At 41.7% G+C, this 25391-nt stretch overlaps 1 protein-coding gene across 10 annotated transcripts in view; it reads left to right on the top strand.

Moving 5' to 3' along the window:
• EYA4 (EYA transcriptional coactivator and phosphatase 4) overlaps positions 1 to 25391 on the top strand; it is a 247795-nt gene that overhangs the window by 98104 nt on the left and 124300 nt on the right. The window lies entirely within an intron of this gene.

Genomic DNA, 25391 nt, shown 5'->3' on the forward strand with positions numbered 1-25391 from the left:
GTTTCAATGAGAAGACTGAACTAATTTAGTATTATGAGACTATTTGCCAAAATCATAATTAAAACCAAATATGAAGTAAAATAAGCATAATATATTATTTGCTTTCTCAAAGTAAACATTATTTCTTTGAAATGCATTTCATTCTAGGGGAGGTAAAAGTTGGCAATTACTAATCTGAATTAAGAGACAGAAATTAATAGGCAAAATACAGAAAAAGCATAAATGAACAAATAATAATATGGCTAGAGTGCTTTTTAATACTTGTTTTTATTTTTTTGTGTATACATTATAATCTGTATATACATTTTTAGTGTCACTATTTCTGTCTGTTATGTAAAGAAAACAAATCTGCTAATAAGAAAATATGGCAATTTTAAATTTAGTGTTTATTTCATGCATATAATACTTCTATGGCATTTTGTCTGTGTTTTGTGATATCAGATAATAATATTCCATCCAGCATGTTCTGAGGTTCTGTTTTCTGTAAAATTTGTAATAGGAAAAATATTGGCCTTTCTTAGCTGATTCATATATCACTTATATTTCCAAATAGCTCTGAGTATTCCTAGTTTTTTTTTAAAAATCTCTACATAATATATGGGAGATATCATTAACAAAATGCCCAGTAATAAGAATGATTATTGAGATACTACCTGTACTTATCTTTCATAACTTTATGTTACATGTTCTGAATACCACTTATTGTTTTAATGTTGTCTGTAAAGCCTGAGGATGTTATAGCAGACACATAGAAAAATCATATTTTGTATTCTTGATAAAAGTTTTACTAACCGTGTTAGCCAGCATATCACAGTGTTTGCTTGTTTGTATCTTCTGTAGTATGAACTATGATACCATATTTTGTTTTTTCTGTTTGTATTGGGGATATGGCACAAAGTAGGCACATATGAATTAATTATAGATTTGTATTTGAACTGGGCCTGTCTGTAGTTATTTGAAAGGATAAATGTAGAAACAATTTTGTACATCACCCCTTTAAAGAGTTTTTAATGTTGGTAATTATGAAATCATATTTGGAACCTAAGCATTGAGATTTTTCTATGGAACAACCTTGTTAGAAGTGAGTTTCCTAAATAGGATTAGTTCCTTGGTCATAGTAATAAAAATAAAGAAATCAATTAGATTTGTAAAGATTAAGTTATAATAAAGATTCCTAAATGGTGTTCTATTAGATCAACTGGGAAGCAATAAGTTTCAGGTATGATTTCAGAATTTTTAAAAACTTTATTCTTATAGTATTGAAGGGGATGGCTCTGCAGTTATGTAGTAAATGTAAGAAATAGAACCCATTTAATTTCTGAAAAGTATGTATACATATTTGAAGTGCATCTAAGTGGAAGTATTATACATAGTTTACAGCCCACAACAACTTTGATCAATGTTATATGGTGTTCTATACCTTTAAGAAAGAGATGTTCAAAACATAGCCGCATGGAATTATGTAGAATTTTTTTTAAGTAGAGTTAGTTTTCAAGCTTTTTGTAGAGAACATTATGCCAGTAATATTTAGAAGGCTTTTGCATCTGTTAAAAAAGAACTATCTTGTTCCTAAATTAAACACTTAATTGATAGAAAAGAGAGCATTTTGCCAGCAATAGAGCATGATTGTCACCTAAATTCAGAAGGATTTTGCATCTGTTTAGATACAGGACTGGCTTGCTTCATATAAATTTAAACACTTAAGTGGCACTGAGCAGGGCCGGATCTGCCACTAGGCAAACTGGGGCCACCGAATTGGGCTCTCCCCATGTGACTCGGTGAGGCAGCTACCCAATGACTGCCATTCCGAGTCCCCCTGTGCCTCTCAGGAGTCTCCCAAGAGGTGCAGGCTGCAGGGGCTTTCTCCCTGCCTTTGAACCCCTAGGGTGCAAAAGTAGGGAGATGATCTCCACTCCCCATGCCTCCCAGAGTCTCCTCAGAGCTGCGAGTGGTGAAGGCTTTCTCCCTGCCTTTGCACCCCTGAGGTGCAAAAGCAGGGAGAGGATCTCTCCTCCCACACCTCTCCAAGTCTCCTGAGAGGTGGCGGTGGTGTTTCTCCCTGCCTTTGCAGCCCAGGATGCAAAAGCACAGAGAGGATCTCCCCCCCACCTTTCGGGAGTTTCCTGAGAGGCAGGGAGGCACGGGCTTTCTCCCAGCCTTTGCACCCCAGGGGAGAGGATCTCCCTTCCCTCTCCTCTCGGAGTCTCCTGAGAGGTGCGAAGGGTGGGGGCTTTCTCCCTGCATTTGCAGCCCCGGAGTGCAAAAGCAGGAAGAGATCGCCCCCCCCCCCGCCTCTCTGGAGTTCTCTAAGAGGCAGAGAGGCAGGGGCTTTCTCTCTGCCTTTGCACCCCTGGGTGCAAATCCCCTTCACTAGCATCACTCCACAGAGGCGGCACAATCCCTTCATTCTATCCTATGCGGCCATAGGAAAGAATGGGCCCATAGGATAGAATGGAGGGATCTGCGGCTGCCGCTGCACAACTCTAGAGAAGGGGATTTAAACTTTAAACCCCTTTTCTGGTGTGGCACTGCAGAGGGTCTGGGAAAGTTAGTTTTGCCTAGGGTGCAAAATGTTCTCGGGCTGGCCGTGGCTTTGAAAGGTAAGTTCTTAATCAATTATATATATATATATATATATAATATATATATATAATATATATATATATTCCAGGATGCTAATTTTGAAGGAAATAAAGAAGTTGCAGAAAGCATTATGCCAGCCAAATCCAGAAGGCTTTTGCATCTATACAGAGAAGAAGTTAAGGACTGGCTTGCTCCCAGTACACACACTGAATTGTAATAAGAGGCTGATAACTTTGGACTCAGGGCCTTTTTTGAGCAGGAATGCACAGGAACCCAGTTCTGGCTGACTTGGTGTCAGGGGGTGTGGCCTAATATGCAAAAAATGCCCTGGGAAGACTGAAGAACTGAGCCTATATCTGAGTGCTCATTGATTGGACTTTGTGATATTGTAAGGTTGCACTTCTTTATAAAGGGATAAAAGATTTATTTAGATTTTTGATAAAACTTTTACTAAATGTGTTAGCCAGCATATCACAATGTTTGTTAATTCATCTTTGGGAATTGTAGTACGCAATATTTTTAATACACTTTTGGATCAGAAATTGCAGTTGAACAACAAATGCATAATTGTTCCTTCCCCAGTCCTTTAATCTCCTGAGATAAATTAATCTGATATACATTAGGCTCAGCGTTTAATGAGGATTTAAATTCAGCTCTCTACCAACTGCACCCCAACATTTAAAGTATTTTAAAGAAAATCAGTTTTGCTCTTTTCTTTGGTAGGATTGCCAAGTCCTACCTTGGCTTTGGCGGGGGATTTTTCTCTATGGTACCATACAGTTTTTTACCTGAATGCTAGAGTGTCCCTCACGTGATGTGCCCGGCACAATGGCATCACTTCTGGACGCCATCGATGTCCTGCAATGACAGAGCTCTTTGGAGGCAGGGATCCCCCCCTTTGACCACCAAATGTATGTGCTAAAAGGAGATTTCCCCAAGCATATTTGCATACTTAAACATCTATGCAATGTATACAGCAGTACTCAAAATGCTATACAGTATACAGTTTGGTGTAGTGGTTAAGACTGGCAGGCTCTAATCTGGAGAACCGGGTTTGATTCCCCACTTCTTCACATGCACCTGCTAGTGTGATCGTGGGTCAGCCATCAAAACACAGTTTTTAAATAAGCTGTTAAAACTGGTTTGATTATTTTGCACAGCTAACCCATGAGAGAATTTAAGTATTTTGATTAATATTATCAGAGATTTCTCCCCCATGAATTGGAAGTGAAAGTTTTATAGCTTGGATGCACCTCTTGTGTACACACTCTGGTAAGTAATGATAAGTTTGTATAAATTACACAAGTTGTCCAAGTCTCTATCGCCATAGTTCATTTTTCTGACATTAGCTATATATACTTAACTTTACAATATAGAATATTTAGATGACTTTAAAAACAGTTGAAGTATAGCTTTTTCACTCATGAAAGACAAAATTATGTATATCAAAGGAATCTGCGAAGCATTTTATTTTTGCTTAGTTTTTGTATTTATTTGAAAGATCAAAATCTTGAATCTGTAATTTTGAACTGTATCTTGGACTGTAATTTTAAATTGCACATGAATGCATTTTGATTGTGAGCTTCTTAAAATTACTGATTGACCTTTGACTATAACGGTACTAGAGAGCACAGCTATAGGAAAGCATGAAGTCCAGGGCAAGGTGATTCTTCTTAAAACAACTCTTGTGAAAACATTGTACATAAAATGAAATGTCAGCAAAAAGGGATGTTGGAGGTGCATTCATTTTCAGAATAGCTTCTGGCCTATGAGTTGGGGCCAAAATCTTTCATTTATTTAGCTTGCTTTATTGTGTGTTGGTTTTGGACTTGTAAGTATTAGAATAAATGCAGATGGAATATGTTTTTACAATAGGGAAGTAATTAAGTTGGGTGTGGGAATTTTGTCAGGAGAGCTCTTGGAGTGACATGTGTGTATCAGCAAATTCTTTGTCTATCTTGCCTTTCTTTTTTAGAAGGAAACATTCAAGATATATGTGCATATATGTGTAAAGGGGATTTATTAACCTATGGAAATATATTGTGAAAGATTGATTCTGGGGGCAAGTTTCTGTGCATTTGACTGAGAGGCTGTGAGAATACACATAACACGAGGGGAAACAAAAATGTAAAATATTAGTTATGAGCTTTCTAAAGAAATTTACTTGTGATTTATTCTTTTTACTATATTTTATAGTATTTTTCTTTTTAAAAAAGGGAGAAATTTACCATTGAAGCAATTATTTTGAACAAGAGCGTCATGATGCAACATCACCCCAGAGTCGGAAACGACTGGTGCTTGCACAGGGGACTACCTTTACCTTTTTTAACATTGTAGGAAGTTATCAATACAGATTACAGACCCATTGAAGAACCATTTTTGTCAGTGCATTAAAACAGGTAGATAGGCTGCTTTACTTAAACTAGTCTTTTTTAGCTGTCGTTGTTAACCATTTAGTCATGTTTGACTCCTGGCCATTCAATGGGCCAGCTCTCTCCATGTTTTCCGATCTTGTACTGTTTGTTTGAGTTGTTCCACACTCAGTCTGGTGTTGACTTTTATGGTGTCTAGTCACCATGTTCTTTGGTGGCCTGGTTTTCTTTTACTGCTAACCAATAAAAGTGTGATTGCTTTGTCTAGCAAGTTCTTTTGCATGACATAACTGAAATAAGTCAGTTGTAGTTTTGTGATTTTTTTCTTCCAATGGCATGTCTGGTTTTATGCACTCCAGTACTTGCTTGTTTGTCGCCTTTGCTGTCCAAGGAATGTGCAGGAACCTTCTTCAAAAACACAGGTTAAATGATTCAATTTTCTTCCTGTCTTGCTTTTTCATGGTCGAACGTCCACAGTCATAGGTTGCTATGGGGAACACAATAACAGACTAATCTGCATTTGGTTACTAGGCTAATATCCTTGCTCTTCCATATTTGATCCATGCTCATCATTGCTCATCGATGTTTTATTTCTGGGCTGCATTCACCACTTTGGTTAATCAGTGATCCTAAGAAATTGAAAGTGAGTTCTTCCATACATTCAGTCTCTTCATTGTCAACTGTTATTTTGATGTTTCTGTTCTTCTCAATGATCATGATCTAGGTCCTTTTGATGTTTTAGAAGAGGCAAAATTTCTCACTTTCTTCTATGATTTTCTTAATCAGATGCTCCAGGTCTTCTTTAGTTTCCAAGAGGAGGGTTGTGTTGTTAGCAGGGCTTTTTTTGAGCAGGAACACACAGGAACGCAGGCTGGCTTGGTGTCAGGAGGTGTGGCCTAATATGCAAATGAGGTTATGCAGTGCTTTTTCTACAAAAAACTCTGTGTGAAACAATGGTGACATCAGGGGGTGTGGCCTAATATGCAAATGAGTTCCTGCTGGGTTTTTCTACAAAAAAACCCCTGGTTGTCTGCATATCAAAGATTGTTGATATTCCTTCCTCTAATCATTACCCAATTTTTGACCCTTCCAGTTCTAACTTCCTCATGATTGTTTTGGCATACATGTTGAATAGGAAAGGTAGTGTTGCATTGAATACCACAATTATTGTCCTTGGAGTACACAGCTAATAGTTTGATTTCTTCTAGGAAAGGGGAGGGGCTAAATCTAGGTTACATTTTTCATTTTTTCCCCCTGTTTTGCCCTGCTTTAGAAATGTTGTATGATACAGTTATATTTTTGCTAGGAGAGAAGTCTTACACTTGCTTTGCAACCTTCCAAAGTATGAAAGTTCGTGGCAAAAATTTTAGAGAGTGTGGCATATAAATATATTAAATAAATACACATTATCAGTAGGAATGTATATTTGTCTAGTAACTTAAAGTCAGGCATGCCATTAGTTAAGCTCTGCTGAAGCATCACTAATGCAAACGAAAGCCTCATAATACATTTTATTAGGACCAAACAAAATGACACAAAATTAGGCAAGTGTTCAAATTCACCAGAATTATTCCTCAGGCTGGACGATTTAAAAGAGTATAAGGGGTGTATGTCTCAGGCTATGATCTTAAGGGCATGGTAAGGGTCCTGTGTGAAATGCTAAGCAGGTCTTCAGATTTAAAATGATGCTTGTGTTGGGTCGGTGGGACTGTGGGATATTAACCTTTAGCTTGTCAAACTATCAATGAAGAGTACTTGCATAACATTGGTTGAGTCAGCTCCTCTCTCTCACTCAAGTCACTGTTGCTAGCCATCAAAGCTGATTCTGTCAGTAAAAGGCAACCAATCTTAGTTCTGGTAGTTACTGCAGGAACACACTATTGGCCTAATCACACATCGGTCACCGTGACTGACTTCCCATTGCCTGACTCCCCTGCCTACTGCAGGCCCAGGAATGTTGAACAAACTGCCCATAGCAGTCTTGTCTCAGAGATAGCCACATCTCCAACTCTTCTCTGTGTCCTTTCTGTCAACCAGCCTCAGAAAGGGCTGCAGAGCTACTTTGGCCTCACAAAAGGCCTTCCAGAACACACAACCTCCAAAGGCCACAGAAATAGCCAGGGAGGCCAGGCCCCACTGGGAGTGTTTCCTTAGAGCCCATGGCTGCCTCCTGGGAAGTGCTAGCCAGAGGCTGTTGTTAGGTTACCCAGGCTGCTTTTATCAGGAAAGGCAGAGGCCTCAGGGGTATATAATGCCATACAGTTGATCCTCCAGATCAGTTCTTTTCTCCAGGATGGGGAGACAGATCTTTAGTCTGAAGTCCAGATGGCAGAGATCAGCTCCCCTTGAGGTGGGGGGGGAGGAGAGAGTGAATGCCTTCACTTGGGTGGATGGGAAGACAGCAAGGGTGGGGGGGCACTCACCCAGAGGTCTTTAGTGATACCTTTCCAGGTTAGTGGGAAATCCCTGGAGATTTTGTGGTAGTGTTTCCAGAGGGCATAGGAGTTAGAACTTCAGAGTGGGGTCTGTCAGACCCAGGTACTTGCTGTGGAAAGCTGACTGGGTGATTTCAGACCAGTCACACACTTCCATCCTAACCTGCATCACAAGGTTGTTGCTCAGGTCAAAGGGGTTAGAGGAGAATGATATAAGCTGCTTGTCCCCCCCCCCCCACACACACACACTGTGGAGAAAGCCTGCCCTTTTCCTATGTAGAGGCTGCAGGGAGGGAGAAGACGACAGAAAGCTGAAGTCAGGGGGGGCAGATAAAGGGAAGGAGATAGGGTTGCCAACTCCAGTTAGAAAATTCCTGGAGATTTAGGGTGGGGCTTGAGGAGGGATGGGACCTCAGACAGGGACAATGTCATTTCCTCATGGGGAACCACCTGTTGCCAATCTCCAGGTGAAGGCTGGACATCACTAAGAATTACAGCTGCTTTCCAGATGGTAGAGATCAGCTCCCCTTGAGGTGAGGAGGAATTAAATGCCTTCACTTGGATGGGTGGGAAGATAGCAAGAGTGGGGGGGCACTCGCCCAGAGCCTCCTTCTAGAGCCCATATTTTTCTTCACAAGGAGCCTTACTCATAGTGGTATACATAAGTTGCAGGAAGCCACATTTGTCTAAAGCAGTTTTTGTAGCACCCCCCCCCACAAATTCCAAGGGTGCAACCTGACTCCAGCACCCATTTTAAATCTACATATCTGCCCAACAGAGATAGTGATCTGCAAGTGAAAAAAATGTCTGTTACCCCATTTTCATGGTTAGATTACAAAATAGTGGGACCCCAATCCTTCACAGGGCATGCTGATTATGTGTGTCAAAAGTCAGTGGATCCAGATGGTTTCTGGATGACTCTTGGAATGCTGCCATATGAGATTGTGGGCAGTTCTGAGAAAGACCTTTGATCTCAGAGATATGGATGTGAACTAACCAGTAGAAAATTCTCTCAATGAATAAAATTTGGTTAAGCTCTCTGGTATATCAGGGATGTTAGAATGATGAAACAACATGGATGGTATTTTATTTATTATTAGATTTTAGGGTTCCCATTCCCCTGATGGGGCGGTGTTTTCTCCACTTTCAGGGCTTCTAACCTGCTGCCACAGAGCTGGCCGGTGGGGAAGCCCCACCCCCAAAGAGCACCAGCATGCCTGGTAAAATGTCGTCACCCAGAGATGACATCATTGTGTTGGGCAGGGCTTTTTTGTAGAAAGCGTCCAGCAGGAACTCATTTGTATATTACTCCACATCCCCTGATATCACCATTGATACACAGAGGGGTTTTTTTGTATAAAAGCCCAGCATGAACTCATTTACATATTAGGCCACACCCCCGACACCAAGCCAGCCAGAACTACATTCTTGCTCAAAAGACCTCCTTTTTTGAGCAGGAATGTAGTTCTGGCTGGCTTGGTGTCAGGGGGTATGGCCTAATATGTAAATGAGTCACACCGAGGGTGCTCTAACATTTGAATAAAAACTCTATGGTGACCATAGAGTTTCCCCCAAAATGATAGAGCTTTGCCCATGTGACCTGCCCAGCACAATGACATCACTTCTGAGTGATGTCATCAAGGCATGAACACCAAACAACCCTAGGATAAGACTGGAGTCCCCTGCCAGCAGCCAGGTAAGACTTGGCAACTCTATTAGATTTCGCTTCTGCCCTCCTTGCAAGTGAGCTTAGGACAAGGCACAATAGTTAAAATACAACAGAAAAATAAATACAGTTCAGGAAAAATAAAGACTTTAAAACCAAAACCAGCAAAGATTCCAGTTGCAACATCCACAAGTGCCTCCCACAAGTGCAGGGCATACTAAAACAAGGACCCATTTGAAGGATGCCACAGAGATCTTTAATAAAGGGCAATTCACCTGGGCAGTGTAGGCAGGAGAAACCAAAGTCTTCAGGTGTCTACCACTTCAACTATAGGCCTGGCAGAATAACTTCATCTGATCATATGATTCAAATCTGTTCGGGAGGAGCAATGGCAACAGACCAAACAGCTAATTTGATCACAACCAGAGAGTCATATAGTGGAGCTTTTTTGAGTGGTGGAAATTCGGTTTAGTGCTGAATGACAGCTCTGTTGAATTTTCAGCAGTTTGCTGGGCATGTTTGCCGGCATACGCTTAAAGATAAATTCACCCATATAAACCTGATTGTTAATCTGAAAGCCACTGCTTATCAATGCCTCAGATTGCCTTTGGGGTGAATTCCAGTTATTGTAGTCCAGGATGCAGATGAAGTGCTTTAAGAGATCTGCTGTATTCCCTGTTTGTTTGTACCTTGTTTTTCTTGGATAATGATAGTATGAAGTGGTGGTTAGAGTGTTTGAACTAGGGCATAGGAGATCAAGGTTCAGTCCTCTCTGAGCTATAAACCTCCCCAGATAATTTTAGGGAAAGGATAACTAATCCATCTCTCAAGGCTGTTGTAAGGATAAAATGGGTAAGTTAAACTACAAATATGCTGGTCTCATTGTAAGATGGGCAAAATTTTAAAAAGTTATGTATGTGCTTATGTCTGAATAACTATATCTAGCCAGGGAGAAGTAATAATTTGGATAGAGCAGTTTCAGCTACCTGAAAAGAGGTGCTTATGAACTAGTCTCCTGTGGACAACAATTGTGCTAGCATCCAGTTGCAAATCTCCTTTCGTTCTTTGGGAAAGATCCTTGAATAGGTTGTACTATGCTAGGTACAAGTGCTTTTGGATTATACATTCTGAGGCCTCATTTCAATTAGGCTCCAGGCCTGGGTTTAACACCGTAAATGCAATATTCCCCCTAACTGGGTTAAATTTAGTAGAGGCAATTCCTTCTGACTGGCTATTTGAACTTTGAAAGAGGGAGTGCTACCCTGATACATACTTTTCTTGGATCTTCAAGCAGTCTTCATCTGTTGACCATCGTATCCTTAAATCTGCATAGATTGGCTATAGTGACATTGTGTTCCAGAAAGTAATTGGAGGGGGGGCTTTATTCTGCTCTGTAACATTTGTGCTTTGGAATCCTGTAGGGTTCTATTCTATTCCATGTAATACTTAACATGAAACCGTTGGCTGAAGTCATCCAGAGATTTTCCATCAATATGACAATATTCCCTTCTACTTTTCTTCAGAATCACATGGCACTTTGCACTGAACTGGTTCTTGGAGGTAGTAATGAGCTGAATAAGGGCTAACAAAATTGCCAGCCCAGAAGATGCAATAGGGAGTAAAATCCACCCAGCCACACAGGGGCCCATGAGAGCTGTACTCCCAGAACCAACAGAAAGGAAGAGAAGCAAAGTGAGTTGAGGACAGTTGAGAATCTGACATTTCTGCACCACGTAGAAAAAAAGAAGAGTAGATTTTATACTCTGCTTTTTTCTACTTTAAGGAGTTTCAGAGCTGCTTACGAGTACGTTCCTTTCCTAGATTGTAGTACTGTAGTTTGTTCCAAATAACCTTATCTTGTTGCTTTCTAAAGGAAGTTGTGCCCACCTATCAAATTTACCTCATACCTCAGTTGTTAGCTCCTGACTTGGTGATTTTTTTTTTGTTCAAGCCAAACTCTGTCCCAGAATATTCTTGCTGCTCTCTGGTGTGGTGGAGAAACATGAAAACACTGTTTGAAGGAGCGGGCTGTTGCCTAATGAGATCAAGTTCTTAAACTTACCCAGGAACAGAACAAAAAGGTCATATCTCAAAGCACTTATCCAAATCTAAGTGCCTGTGACCTATTCTAAATAGACTTGTACCCAGGGCTTTTTTAATTAGAAAAAGCCCAGCAGGAACTCATTTGCATATTAGTCCACATGCCCCAATGCCAAGGCAGCCAGAACTGCGTTCCTGCTTAAAAAAAAAAAAGCCCTGCTTGTACCCTAAGGTAGGGGTCCCCAACCTTTTTGAACCTGCAGGCATCTTTGGAATTTTGAAAGAGGGTGGTGAAAACCACCGCAAATTGACTGTCACTGGAGGCACAGCCAAGCCCAAAAGGGCTGCGGCATAAGGTAGAGCCAAATGCAGTACTTCCCAACTTGCTTTGCAAAAGAAATGAATGGCAGCCATGCTAACCACATGAAGCTGCCTTATTCAGAGCCATTAATCTGTCAAGGTTAGTATTATCTTTTCTTTGGTCAGAAGCCTGGTCCAGCCACTAGGAGTACAGCAAGCCTGGAGATGGAGAAGGTGGGTGGGCTTCTGCTCCTGAACACTTACTTTTGTGTATGTGCCCTTGAATGAAGACTGAATGGGTGTTCCCGCCTGGCTCATTGGAGCCATACGATCGGAGCTTGGGGACTTGAGAACAATAGGCAGCAGGATCTGAATCCCTGCTGCTTGGACCTATCACAAGTCCCTGCTGGTTTGAATGACCCGATCATGTACTGGCGTGGGAACCCTGGGTTGTATATAGCTGGCCTGTTGGCCCAGTTCGGCAGTTTTGTTAGTGCAGCCACCAACCGGTGCTGTATCTAATAAAGAGCTTGTTATCACTTCCAACTCGCCTCATCAATGCATAGAACCCACTACATTATACTTACTTGAATGAACTCACTCTATTATACATCATGCAACAGCCCAGCTCACTGGACTGTAAGACTAAAATGAAGCTCCCTCTCTACTTTTCAAAAGAAGCAGCAGACCTTGAGATAAAAGATTTGTTTCTCAAAGAAGATAAGGGGAGTAAAAAGAAACAAGGAAAGCTTATAGGATGAGGGAGAAAGAGAATGGGGAATAAAAAGAAGAAAAGAATGAAGTGGGAATAGAACCAATGTTCCCTCTAAGCTGCAGAGTCTTGTGAGCAAAAATTCTACTTTGTGAGCTACTGGCATTAAAGTTGTGAGCTACTGGTATTGAAGATGTGAGCTACTGCATAAATTATTGTGCTCTGGGGCCATTTTTCCTGAGCTAAGACAAAAATGTGCGAGCTGGAGGCTAAAAATCTGTGAGCTAGCTCATGCTAACTCAGCTTAGAGGGAACACTGCATAGAACCACTCACTGATAAAGGAAAGCCCAGGTGTTTACTAGTCCAGATTCTCCACTGGCTGCAGCTATTGTTATAGTCACAGACATACTATTATTTGAATGAGGGCAGCCAGTAGCAAGCCCTGCCTTACAATGATACCATCCAGTTTCAGAAAAGTTCGGTAGGTGCCAAGCGAAGTACTGGTGGGCGCCACGGAGCCTGAATGCTGCTTTATCAGGCCTATAGTTTAGAGTTGAATCTGCTAGCCAAATTGCTGGGGTCTCTTCTTTTTAATGGGGGGAATTAGCAAGAGGTAGACCTAGCCTAGATAGAGCTATTTAAGGGACCACAGAAGTCAGCCACTGGAAGGAAGGGGGGTGACTATGAAAAGCAGGAGTGGCGGAAGTAGGGGGTCTGTTTGCATGCTTTGGTGTAACAGGCAATAGGAAACAAATGAAAATCCTGCTTTAATTATTTTTACAGGCTAAAGAAAGATTTCAGAAATACATACATCATCTTTGCCTTGACTGTTTTCACATCATTGTTTTAAAAACCATGTTCATGGGTCCAGATGATTATTCAGATTAAAGAAGTACTTGGTGCATCCTGTATTATTAGATCACCATTTTTCATTGTCCATATTTTGGATGGCAGTTAGAGGATCCAAATGACAACTATGGAAGAAATTCTGCAATCATCAGCATCTGGCTCCTTGGCAGATTCCTCAAGCACTTCTGCTAATGCGTTTGTTTTTGTCCATGGGCCTTTTATGTGGTTGCACTGCAGATGGGCTGTCTGAACAGCCTGGTCATTCTGCAAGATTTGTTTCTCTCCAAAAAACTTCACTGGTTCTTTGACTCACACATTCTTTCTCTAATAGATAAGATTCTTTATGAGTCCCATAATTTCTCTGTATTGCAGTATTTCATACAAAGAATCCAGAAGGCTTCCATACATCCAAGTGTGCACCCGAAATTCTTCTTGCTGTAGTGAATTATGTTTTACAATCTGTTATATTTCAGTATGTTTTGAGTCAGTATTATTGTCAAATTTCTTTGGAAGTGACCAAATATAAGGGCAATTCCCAAAGTAAAGTAACTTTACCCACCCTTTTAAGCGTAAAAAGGATTTGCCTTTCTACAATCAGCTCTCCACCTTAGGCTTTCAAAGTTCAAATCTGGATTTGGTTATAAGTGAAAATGAGTATGGTGGTCTCAACTTAGTCCTTAGGGGTTTCTTGTCTGCTGTTCAGAAGAGGCCCAGAACCGGAATTGTGAGGTTGTTGCAGGTCATGATTAAGGTATATTGGCAATGTTAGGAAAGTGCACACAGCAGTCTACGAATCTCTGTAGACATGTTTTTCAGCTGAATGCTTTTACATTCTCAGAACACTAAAAAAGGCAGGGAGCCAAAAAGTATGAATTCTGAGTTTTATTTTTACTGACAGTTGAGTGCTGGGATTGCTTATTCTTTCATCTGTACGTTTACTGTTATTTGCTAGGTTTGTATGTCATACTGTTGTGGATTTTAACTTTCAGGATAAATTGATAAGAAAAATAATCATATTTTACATATTTTGTGGGGCTTTTATTCTCCCATTAGGCTCTTAGTGCATACTCATATTTTCTATTTTGTCAAAGTTTTTAAGTATGTAAAGCATCTGTTTCTCCTAAAACAAGCAATATGTTTCTTGATGCATAATGGCATTGAACAAACACCAATATATGAAAAAAAAAATCAACACTGCAATTTAATTTTTGTCGTTGAAGTTCTATGGGAAGGGTGGACTGTAAATCAAACGTCATACTGTTGTGGATTTTAACTTTCAGGATAAATTGATAAGAAAAATAATCATATTTTACATATTTTGTGGGGCTTTTATTCTCCCATTAGGCTCTTAGTGCATACTCATATTTTCTATTTTGTCAAAGTTTTTAAGTATGTAAAGCATCTGTTTCTCCTAAAACAAGCAATATGTTTCTTGATGCATAATGGCATTGAACAAACACCAATATATGAAAAAAAAATCAACACTGCAATTTAATTTTTGTCGTTGAAGTTCTATGGGAAGGGTGGACTGTAAATCAAACGAAATAAAATAAAAGTAAAAATAAAGTAAGCTTCATTTTTTAAAATTTGTATTCATTGTTTGATTTGCGCACATATTCTAATTGGCACCATTTTCTCCCATGCTGCATGGGAGAAGCAATACTGTACAGAGCAGTACTGTGCTGAGGAGTGAGAGAGGCAACTCTATTCAGCCCATGGTATATATAAGCATGGAAGGAAGTTCCCAATCCATCTCCTGTCCCCCCCCCCCTCCTTCAAATGGCTGCGGGGGGATTGAGTTGGGTGCCCCCCCCCCCTTACTAGCTATACAAAAGCCCATATAAGTTATCTTTTGAGTAGCCTGCATGTGACTGTCCCCATCTGAATCTGACCTAACTACAGGCTATTCCAAGATATTCAAGATTGAATTCATTTTAATAGCTTCTTGGATGCTAATCATTTGATCACCCCTTTATGTAAGCTCAAGGGGGGGGGCTTTTTCTGTTTTGAGTAGCCTATAAAAAGGCCCAATCCAGACTGGCTGACATAGAATCATAGAGTTGGAAGGGACCTCTAGGGTCATCTAGTCCAACCCCCTGCACAATGCAGGAAACTCACAAACACCTCCCCCTAAATCTTCATTGCTGTCAGATGGCCATCTAACCTCTGTTTAAGAACCTCCAAGGAAGGAGAGCCCACCACCTCCCAAGAAAACCTGTTCCACTGAGGAATCGCTCTAACGGTCAGGAAGTTCTTCCTGGAAACTCTTTTGATTCCTGGAAACTCTTTTTATTTAATTTTAACCCATTGGTTCTGGTCCTACCTTCCAGGGCCACAGAAAACAATTCCACACCATCCTCTATATGACAGCCCTTCAAGTACTTGAAGATGGTAATCATATCACCTCTCAGCCACCTCCTCTCCAGGCTAAACATCCCCAGCTCCTTCAACCTTTCCTCATAGGACTTGGTCTCCAGACCCCTCACCATCTTTGTCGCCCTCCTCTAGACCCATTCCAGCTTGTCTATATCTTTTCTAAAATGTGGTGCCCAAAAATGAACACAATACTCCAGATGAGGTCTTACCAGAGCAGAGTAAAGCAATACCATCACATCACGTGATCTGGACACTATACTTCTGTTGATGCAGCCCAAAATTGCATTTGCCTTTTTAGCCACCACATCACACTGTTGACTCATGTTCAGCGTATGATCCACTAAGACCCCTAGATCCTTTTCGCACATACTACTGCTAAGACAAGTTTCCCCCATTCTATAACCATTGGATTTTTCCTACCTAAATGCAGAACATGCAAGCTACTTTAAAGGCAGGAAGCTCTACCCTTTTATATAGCCAGGATACTAACTGATTTGGCGGAGACCTGCACATGGCTTTTTTATGCAGAGGAAAATAGCTGAGCCACATACTGGTTAATGGGTCTTGCCACTTGGCAGAATTTCATCTCCCAACACTTGACAAACTATTGCCTAGCTCCAAAGTATACAGTCTAATTTATTTAGTCTTGCTTCTGTCTCTAGTGAAGCAGAGTTTGCAGGGTTGAGGCACTATAGAAACTTTATTAACTAAGGACAATAATGGAGTTAGTGGCAGTCATTACAGAACTGTGGAACTATGAATATCATCTTCATATTCAAAGAAACCTTTCCTCTATTTCCAGCCTAATAAAGGTCTGCAAAACTGCACCAGATTGTATTCAGCCACTAATAGAATCTCTTATATTCATGTGCCACGTGCAGGTCTCCTCCAAATCAGTTAGTACCCAGGCTATATTATATAGTTTCTTAAAGCTGAAAGAATGTTTTGCTAGCCTACACAGAACGTGTCCCAGTTACGTACTAGGTATATAGGTAGCCTTGCATCAGTGGTCTTTTCCTCGGTTGTAGTGAGAGATTAAACTTCCAGGATCTAATAGATTAGATGAAGTTGAATTTCTCCAAGGATCATGTAGATGAAGATGAATAATTTCTCCTAGGATCATATTGATAGTTTTGTTCATTCTCCTTGTATGTTTATAAATGAATTAATTCAATAACAAAATCATGTAGATGAAGATGAATAATTTCTCCTAGGATCATATTGATAGTTTTGTTCATTCTCCTAGTTTTGTTCATTCTCCTTTCTCTGTAATAAGTTTCTTTGAGTGGGGTAGCTTTGTTAGTTTATTGCAGCAAACAAAACAGAAGTCCAGTGGTACCTTAAAGATGAATAACCTTTATTCTAATATGAGTAGAGTTGCCAGCTCCAGATTTGGAAATACCTGGAGATTTTAATTTAATTTTCTATTTGTACCCCACTCTATTCGCAAGTGGGCTCTTAATTTTGGGGTGGGGCCTAAGGAGGGAAGGGTTTGAGGAGGGGAGGAACTTCAGTGGGGTATAATGTCCTAAAATTCACTTTCCAAAATGGCCATTTCCTTAGGGGGAACTGAACTCATCACCTGGAGATCAGTATTAATCCCAGGAGATCTCTAGTTTCCAACTGGAGGTTAACATGAAAACAAAAGGGACACAGCGCAAAACATTAATATAACTAAATAAGCACCATGTGTTATTTTGCTAAAAATATCATTTGATTGCAAATTCCATTTAAACTTATTTCTGTTTTACCTTTGTAAGCATGGTCAAGTGAATGATGTGGAGCAGTCAGCATGGAAAGATTACTGTTTTGTGTGGACGTAGCTTAATGTAGTAGATATTTTTTCACTAATCACCAGACCAGGTTATTTTAGAAGAAAAAGTGGTGTGGAAGTCTGTAATTGTCTTAACTAATCATTATGGCAACCAAATCACTGTTATAGGGAATTTAACTAATGAGAGTGGTCTATGTTTACACTTATTGCCCCCTCCTCAACCAAACCCATCTGCTCTCCTTTGTTTATTTGTGCAGTCTCATATCTGGGGTCTGTAGACATTTAGGCATGAGTGCAATAAAGTTTTAGAAATTCAGCATAATCCAAGGTGCTTATGAAGGTCCCCCGCCTCAAAAAAAGGTGTGATTGCCTAATACAGAGGTGTCAAACAGTCAGACTCATTTGGTATGGAGGCCAGATCTACATAAATGTCACTTTGTTGGGCCAGGCCATGCATGATGTAAAATGTAACAAAAGGTACTGGAGATATAAACTTTATAAAGGTGATTTCAGATTCTGAATGGCAATAGCAGGTGAATAGCAGGGAATTAGGTTTGATATGAGTGGTGATAACTAGCATTGGTAATGAGACAGGAAACCTAGATCTCAGTTCGGTCCAGGAGAATTCAGTCCAGGAGCATGCAAAGAATAAATGTCTGATTTATTAAGTCTGACATTAGAAACCACAGCATTCAAAAACTAGTGGAGGAACATTTAACCTTCCAGGACATTCAATTGCTGACCTAAGAGTAGCAGTTCTCTTACAAAGGAATTTCAATGGAAGGTTAGAAAGAGAGACTGCTGAATTGCAACTAATAATGACGCTCAAGACAGTGCATCCTCCTGGACCAAATTAAGTCTTAGGTTTCTTGTCCCATTACCAAAGCCTGATATTATCATTTATATTATTTAACATCTGAAATCACTCCACTCTCCAATATACAAGGACCAGCGGGCTCTCATTCTAGTTATATCTGAAAAAGTGAGCTCATGCCAGCCTCCAGGTAGGGCCTGGGGATCTCCCGCTTGTACAACTGATATTCAGCTGTCAGAAATCATCTCCCCTGAAGAAAACAGCTGCTTTGGAGGGTGGACTGCATGACATTGTGCCATGCTGAGGTTCCTCCCCTCCCCAACCCCCCCCCCCCAGGTATTTTCCGATCCAGATCTGGCAACCCTTGCCACAGATTTTGTTAGGTGCTACTGGACTTTTGCTCCTTTTGTCTAATAAAGTTGCAAGCTGCGCTGTTTAGGTTTCTTTCTTTTTTTTCTTCATCTGTTTAAACTGGAGAGTAGGGGGTCTCTCCAAGTGAAATAATGTGTTTATTTTACTGGGTAAAATCAATGCTTGTACATCAAAAGCAAGGAGAGAGTCAAAGAAAGGCAGCCAGAGAGGGAACATATGGAACCATAAATGTATCTTTAAAAGCCTAGCTATCTAATTCCAGTAATTAAACAATGGAATCCAATCGAAGAGTTCTAATTCCTAATCAGGGTCTTTTTAAAACAAAACAAAATCCCAGATAGGCACTGTGAAATCTAATCTAAAAACCCATTTTCAAAATAAGCCAAAATAATTTCCTTTTAGTTCTTATACCAACATGCTGCTGGCTGTGTGTGTGTGTGTGTGTGTGAGAGAGAGAGAGAGAGAGAGAGAGAAAGATGACGTCTCAAAGAAAACAGCAGAGCTAAACAATCTTTGTCATGGTCTCTGTGTTGCACTGTTGGGATAATCAGCGCTTGCATCGACCCCGATGGTGATCTTAAAGCTCCAGAATTTTCTCTAATGTCCTCCTACTGAGAATGCTCAGGGACTCCACTACGCATGTCCAGAGGAGGGCACCATATTCCCACCAGTTTCTTTCTGACCGCACGCGCAGCAGGACTTTTTTCACCTGGCCTCCGGTTGGTGATCTTTCCCCTTTCCTCTACTCCTTTAAAAAAAAATTCTCCCCATTTGTTGTTTTTAGTCCCAGTTTTCCCCTCCCTTCTCTCGTCCCCCTCCTGGGCCACCAGCCTACGTGGGGGGTGTTTCAAGCGGCATTTCCGTTGCAGGAGCAAACCAACTCCGGCAGATGGACACTCTCTGTGTGTACTCTGCTTAGGAGAGTCCCATAGAATGCACATCTGCCTACACTGCCTAAAGTTCAGCAAGCAAACGCAGAAAAATCGTGCAGCATGGTTGCAGGCAGCCCACCTCGCCTCTGCTCTTGCCCCATAGAAAATGGGCCAGAAACAAGATATGGAGGCTGAGTTGGCGTCGGCGGTCACATTTCCCCGCCTAAGTACACCATTAAAATCAACATGGACAACACCTACGCTGAAAGTGATCGGTACGGGAACTGTGGCACCGAAGCGGACAATATCGTCTTCACAGTCCTCTTTTACCTCCCCAGCAAAAAAGAGGAAGGACAAACACCAACTGAAGGATGAGAAGTCGGGCCGATCCTCCTCAAAGAGTCCCATAAGGAGCTCGTCTCAACAGCTATCTACACCCATTCTGGACCTGTCCTTGTTGACATCAATGCCACCATGCATATTGCAGTTGGCAAGCAGACACAAGGACTCCTTTGATGAAGGGCAAGAGGACTTTGCGGACTCAGGTGCAATTGATACCGACCAAATCAATCTCACCCAGCCGAGCAATCCCGATTCTGACCCGACTCAGGGTAGCAGACCATCCACCCCAAACAGGGAACCAGTGGCTCCAACCCTACCGAAAAGACTAGAGGCACAGCCGAATGAACCAATTAGACCAGTGGATCCATACAGACCACCAGATCCAAATAGACCAATGAATCCATACAGACCACCGGATCCGTACCAATCGTATCCATAGCTGGACTCGATGGCCACCAGTGTCTCCAGCACATCACTGGGAGCAAAGGCATTGGGGTTACCTGTATGGAATATACCCCTCATCTTTCCCAACCCTTGTTCAAGAGGTCTCCTCACTACTCAACAAAAAGGCCATAGAACCAGTACCCTTCCATCTCACTGGCCGGGGCTTTTACCCCTAGTACTTCACCGTATCCAAGAGAGATGGGGGCCTCTGCCCCATCCTAGACCTGAGAGCACGCAAGTTCTACATCTACTCTTTCACACATTCTTCCACTTTTACAGAAACATGTCTGGATGGCTACCATAGACTTTCAAAATGCCTAGTTTCACCTGAGCATCCGACCGGGCCACAGACAATACCTCAGTGTTGTTGGACTGGATGGGCCATTGGCCTGATCCAACATGGCTTCTCTTATGTTCTTATGTTTAGATTTGCAATAGGACAAGAACATTACCAATATACAGCACTCCCTTTTGGAATATGTACAGCACCCAGAGTGTTCACCGAAACCATGGTGGTGATTGCAGCACACCTGAGGCTTCAGGGAATAGTTATCTTTCCCTACATAGATGGCTCCTAGTGGCACAGAGGAACAGTTGAAACGCAACATCGATACCACCATACACCTTCTGAACCAACTGGGACTTCGAGTGAACCACAAGAAGTCACATCTTACCCCAGCACAGACATTGCAATTTATAGGGGCAATCTTGGACTCAAGGAAAGCCAGGGCCTTCCTCCCCTTTCCAAGAGCATTAGAACTCGCCAGGTTGGCAGGGGAGACTGCCTCGCAGCGTCATATACAGGCCATAACGATACAAAGACTGCTAGGTCAAATGGCAGCAACCACAGCAGTGATTCCATTCGCAAGACTCAGGATGCGACCCATTCAACTTTGGTTCTTGAGAAACTTCAAGCCACTTCGACCCCACCAAAAGAGAGTGCTGGAGATCCCAACATCTCTTATTCCGGCCCTCTTGTGGTGGACAAGGGAATCCAGTCTGTTGGAGGGGGCTCCCTTCCAAAGCCCTACGCCATCAGAGACACTGACTACAGATGCATCCCTTGTGAGGTGGGGAGCGCATTTAAGAGATCTCTCAATAGGGTCAGTATGGGAGCCAAACCTGTCCAATCAACACATCAGTTTCCTAGAGCTGATGGCAATCCGATTTGCACTCAGGTCCTTCCTACCAATGTTGAATGGAAGGGTGGTGGCAATACAGACGGACAATACTACAGCCCTAAGCTATGTGAACAGGCAAGGGGGAACAATATCCTGAAGCTTTTGTCAGCTAGTCATACAGATCTGGGACTGGTGATAGCTCACAGTGTATGGATTACAGCATCACACATTGCAGGGGATCAGAATGTGCAAGTGGACTTCCTCAGTCGGGGAGGAGCAGTACTGCATGAATGGGTGCTGAATGACCAATTCTTGAGTGTGGTCTTCAACAAATAGGGCAAACCAACTGTAGACGTCTTTGCCACGAGGTTGAACAAGAAATGCCTCTTATTTTGCACCCTCAACGGCAGGGACCCAGCTTCCTTTGGAGATGGCCTACTGATCCCATGGACAGACCACTTTCTGTTCATGTTTCTGCCCATTCCACTGATAGCAAAAATAGTACAAAGGCTGATCTGGGACAAAGCAGACTGCATACTAGTAACTCCATGGTGGCCACACCAGTCGTGGTTTCCCTTACTTCTCCGTCTCAGCAGGGGCCAATATCATCACTTCCCGGCAGCGCAGAACCTACTCACAGACCAGATGAGATCTGTTCTCCATCACAACATCTCACACCTGAAGTTCACAGCATGGTGGGTCTGTTCTCCAGATGAGATATGTTTTCCATCACAGCATCCCACACCTGAAGCTCACAGCATGGTGGGTCTGTTAGCCTACTCATGCCCCAGGGTAAGAGAGGTACTGACAAACAGTAGGAAACCAACCAGCAGGGCATCATATTTCCATAAGTGGCGGAGATTTCTCACATTTGTTAAGGAACTAGATCCCACAGTGAGGACCTGCCCACCTCAGACTGTTTTCTCTTTTCTACTGGCCTTATGCAAAGAGGGACTCTCCCATTCCTCAGCAATCTCTGCATATCATGGCTATGTTGAGGGTCTCTCCATGTTCTCGTACCCAGATAGTAAGAAATTCTTAAAGGGCCTCCTTCGCATGTATCCACCCGACTCAAGAGCTAAGACTGTGTGGGACCTTCCACTAGTACTGAATATGTTGACTAGAAAGCCATTTGAGCCAATGGCCACTTGTGGTCTACACCTGTCATGGAAGGCAGCACTGTTAGTGGCTGTCACTTCAGCTAGAAGGATTGGGGAGTTATGTGCACTGTGTCATGATCCATGCTTCCTCTCCTTTCATGCCGAAGGGGTTACCATGGCACCCGACATCACCTTTCTAACTGTTCCAACTGCAGTCCACCATCCACCTGCCTATCTTCTTTCCTAATCCCTCTAACGATGAGGAGAGAAAATGGCACCTGGTGGATGTTCGCAGAACACTCTTATTCTTTGTGAATCGCACTAAATCATTTCGTTCCACAAATTGTCTTTTTGTGGCATATGTGCAGCATGAGAAAGGTTCAAATGTATCTGTACAAAGGGTTTCAAAATGGATCATAGAGGCAATCAAACTCTGTTACTTCTTAGCCAAGAGACATCTACCTGACCCAGTTAGGGCTCACTCCACTCGTTCAGTGGCGGCTTCAACAGCATTCCTGAAGAGTGTACCGCTGCAGGACATTTGTAACACAGCCACCTGGGCCTCCTCCACCTCTTTCATCAAACACTGTGCACTAGACACATGTGCCAGGCGCAAGACGCTAGTGGTGATCGCAATTCTCTCTTCTGTGCATCAATGAAGGATAAAACTTGCTAATCTCCCAACAATGTGAAGCACAGAGACCACAACGAAGATAAACAGGTTGCTTACCTGTAACTGATGATCTTGGAGTGGTCATCTGTGCATTCACACTACCTGCCCTCCTTCCCCTCTGCTGTCAGCCATCTCCTTGAGGTTGTTCAGTGGTCAGAAGGAAACTGGTGGGAATATGGCACCCTCCCCTGGACATGTGCAGTGGAGACCCTGAGCATGCTCAGTAGAAGAACGCTAGAGAAAATTCTGGAACTTTAAGATCACGGTTGGGGTCGACACAAACGCCAATTATCCCAGCAGTGTGAATGCACAGATGTCCATTCGAAGATCATCCGTTACAGGTAAGCAACCTGTTTTTCTCAATGTAAATTGTGGTTTGCAGAAGAATCCAGCCACTGCCGCAGCAGCAGCAGCAGCAGAAGAAGAAATACTTGAAATAAAACTTCGCTGGTCTTAAAGAAGTTGCAGGAGTCAGGCTTTGCTCTTTCCCCTGCATAAGCACCTGCTTTTGCTTTCTCTCCTCCTCCTTTCCTCCCAAAGGAGGAGAGTTCAGCCAATGAAAGGAAGGGGAATCTTGGTTAGGTTCTCTCTCACACTAAACAGGAACCAGGGGAGAGGGAGGTGGGCAAGAGCAAGCTGTGATGAGTGGCAGAAGCATCTCCAGAGAAGGAAGCAAGAGAGAGCCAACTGCTTGCAGGCCAGATCCAAGAACTGCAGGTGCCAGGTCTGTCCCACAGGTCATGTTTGACACTCCTGACCTAGTACATATCTGTAGAACAGACAAGCAGTTCTATGTTCCATACTTTTAATTTGAATCTTCAAACATAGTCAGCCTTTCAACAGCTGAGGCAACGATGAAGAACTTTTAATACAGGGTTTAATGCAGGCTTGATAATTTCATGCCTCCTAATAAAATGTATAAAAACACTATTAACCACCAAATCCAGCACTGGAGAGTTTTTGTCTGAAAGGCTATTCAGCGCTGCTGGCAGAAACGTTATTGTTATATGCTAACCACCTTTGGAAACTGAGCATGGAATGAATGTTGTCAGATGGTCAGTTGAGGTCAACTAGAAATTCAGATTCTACTTACTTTCTAGTGTACAGGATGAAATGAGAAAGAGACAGTTTTGTATTCAGCAGAAGAAAGAGAAATATGTTTTTGCAGTTAGTTGGCAAGAAGCAGTCTTTGGAGCTGCTCTTAGCTGTAAGAACTTACATAGTTTTAGTAATTAATATTGCCTATGTGCAGGTATCTTTTCCTCTGTTAAACTAATAATCAGAATATATTACAAATACACCACATGTCTTTAGAAGTCTTTCTTCTTAAGGAAACTAACATGGCGAGAATTGTCCCTGGAACTTCCCATCCAATTGAGGAATTGTGAAAGGCAAAATAAAATATTGTATGCCTCTGTAAAAAGTAGAGAAGGAGCCAACATTTCTGTCTCCATAAAAATATTTTTTTTTTAATTTTAATAGTTTATTGCACCCAAGTGAAAATAAACAAACAATACACATAAACACACAAAAAAGAAAAAGAACTAACACCGACACCTACACATATCATACAAGTCACACATCCTAGTTCCCTCCACCTCCCTTGCATACTCTCAATCACCCCTGGGGTGATCAGAGACAGACTGTTTCCTTTTCAGTTATTCCCATGTCAGTCCTTTACTTTTAACCCAACAATAAATTGGTTCCCAGCTCTCTTTACATTTCAACAAGTTTCCATTTCTTATTCTAGTAGTCATAAGGTCTAATTCTGCAGCCTCAATAAGTTTAGCCATAAATTCTTCCCTGGAGGGGGTTTGGGGTGCTTTCCAATATTTAGCAAACAATATTCTCGCGGTGGTAACAATATACATTAGTATCTTAATTATTTTAAGAGGAAAATCTTCTCTGCACACATTTAAAAGGTATAATTCCGGTGAATGAGGTATCTTAACTTTTAAGATTTTTTGGGCCCAAATATTAATTAATGCCCAGTATTTTTTTGCATACTCACATCTCCACCAGATATGAATTAAAGAGCCTTTAGTCTTTTTACATTTCCAGCATTTGTTGGAATAGCTGGGATATATTTTGGCTAGGCGATCAGGCGTTAGGTACCAGCGATGGATCATTTTGTACAAGTTTTCTTTGTACAGGGCCGGCAAGGTCAGCTTAACGTTCCGTTTCCAAATTTTCTCCCAATCATCTAAGCTCATGTTAAGGTCAATATCTCTTAGCCATTTTATCCATGATTCTTTGACCACCTCCTCCTGCATTTTTTCTCCCAATAACCATTCATATATTTTAGAGATTAATTTTTGGTCTGTCTGAATAATTTGATCCAGGTCATTCAGTTTCTTGGGAAATCCTCTTTCTTTATCTTTTTGATAACAAGATTGTATTTGACACTTCAGCCACCAATCTATTGAGGTCATTTCTTCCATTCTTAGATTATTTTGTTTATCTAGTAGACTTTGGTAATCAGTTAATTTGTTCCAGTCGTAGATGTTGGGATGGGTATGAGCCTCAACTGGTGAGACCCATAGTG

Source organism: Heteronotia binoei, chromosome 1 (genome assembly GCF_032191835.1).
Source record: "Heteronotia binoei isolate CCM8104 ecotype False Entrance Well chromosome 1, APGP_CSIRO_Hbin_v1, whole genome shotgun sequence".
NCBI classification, from domain to species: domain Eukaryota; kingdom Metazoa; phylum Chordata; class Lepidosauria; order Squamata; family Gekkonidae; genus Heteronotia; species Heteronotia binoei.